This window comes from Micropterus dolomieu, linkage group LG02 (assembly GCF_021292245.1).
Source record: "Micropterus dolomieu isolate WLL.071019.BEF.003 ecotype Adirondacks linkage group LG02, ASM2129224v1, whole genome shotgun sequence".
Lineage (NCBI taxonomy): Eukaryota > Metazoa > Chordata > Actinopteri > Centrarchiformes > Centrarchidae > Micropterus > Micropterus dolomieu.
The window spans coordinates 7682598-7684184 of NC_060151.1; the positions used below are offsets into that span (position 1 = coordinate 7682598).

The 1587-nt window shown below is 40.5% G+C and overlaps 1 protein-coding gene and 1 long non-coding RNA gene across 7 annotated transcripts in view; both read left to right on the plus strand.

Annotated features, from left to right (window-relative positions):
• smarca4a (SWI/SNF related, matrix associated, actin dependent regulator of chromatin, subfamily a, member 4a) overlaps window positions 1-1587 on the plus strand; it is a 29965-nt gene that overhangs the window by 20543 nt on the left and 7835 nt on the right. The window lies entirely within an intron of this gene.
• LOC123985053 overlaps window positions 1266-1587 on the plus strand; it is a 2225-nt gene continuing 1903 nt past the window's right edge. The window contains exon 1 of the long non-coding RNA XR_006828585.1: window positions 1266-1553. This is a non-coding gene — a long non-coding RNA (uncharacterized LOC123985053). The remainder of the gene's footprint in view (window positions 1554-1587) is intronic.

Genomic DNA, 1587 nt, shown 5'->3' on the forward strand with positions numbered 1-1587 from the left:
TGTCTGCCTCCTGAACCCAAACTGGAACCTGGTTCCACAGGAGAGGAGCTTGATAGCTGAACGCTCTGGCTCCCATTCTACTTTTGGAGACTCTAGGAACCACAAGTAACCCTGCATTCTGGGAGCGCAGTGCTCTGGTGGGGTAGTAAGGTACTATGAGCTCTTTAAGATAAGATGGTGCCTGACCATTAAGAGCTTTTTAGGTAAGAAGAATGATTTTAAATTCTATTCTGGATTTTACTGGAAGCCAATGCAAAGAAGCTAAAACAGGAGAAATATGATCTCTTTTCCTGGTTCCTGTCAGAACACGTGCTGCAGCATTCTGGATCAGCTGAAGAGTCTTAATGGACTTTTTCAAGCAGCCTGATAATAAAGAATTGCAGTAATCCAGTCTAGAAGTAACAAAATAAATAAACTCTAGTATTTTTTTAACTGATTAATTCTTTTCTGTGGTTTAGTATTGGTTGAAATACCATTGAAGGCATGTTGATTGTTAGTTAGGCCTATCATTTCAGCGTTGTTTCAATAGTAATATTGGTTGAAATAACACTGAGGTCACGTTGATTTTTAGTTAGCTATGATTTCAACGTGGTTTCAATATTAAAAAAGGGTGCAAAATGACGATGAATCAACATCATCTGATGTTGATTCAATGAAATTAGCGTTGACAGCAGAATGTTGATTCAACATAGTTTCAACGTTGTTTCAATAGTAATATTGGTTGAAATACCATTGAAGTCACGTTGATTTTAATTTAGGCTTTGATTTCAACATTGTTTCAGTAGTAAGATTGGTTGAAATAATATTGAAGTCACATTGAAAAATGGTGCAAAATAATGATAAATCAACATCAGAGTCTGATGTTGATTTAATTAAATTAGCGTGGAGAGCAGAATTCTGATTCAACATAGTTTCAGTAATGTTTGCTATCTGGGTCCTGGTCACCCAATTTCTGGGTAGGGCATACGCCCCTGTTAACCATGTATGGCAGTAAGAGAGGGTTAGAAATTAGTTAGGCTAATTAGAATTAGCCTCCAGGGATTGAAACTTAACTACAATGTATCCAAATACTCTTTGTGCGTGTGCGTCTCTCCTACCTCTCTGAAAGGGTTAAACACAGTAAAATCCATCTCTACAGAACTCCGCCTCACAATTGTTGGGACTGTTTGGCCTCCGAAATCACACCACTCCAGATCCCGCCTTCTCCCTCTCGGCCCCCTCTTGGCCCCACCCACTACGAGACCACATTGAAATGGGTCTGATGTTGTTGTCAAACAGTAGGAGTGTGGAGAGCATCCATCCTCAGATCTTCTCGCAGGAGCATCTCTAATACAGCAGAGCACAAGCAGGCCAACAACTAGAGCCTTCTACTACTGGTGCAGTGTCAAACAGCAGTCACATTACTGACAGTGTTGCATAAAGGCTAATATAAAAAGTCACATCTGAGACCTAACAGGCTTCAGTGTAGATGCATCTTCCAGTGGGGCTGAACAACATGGGACGGCCGCGTTACGCGTCATTGTTGTTTCTTATCTGCTCCCTTGTTCAGACAAGTAAGTTCGAATTTCCTTTACTTCAACTTGAGCA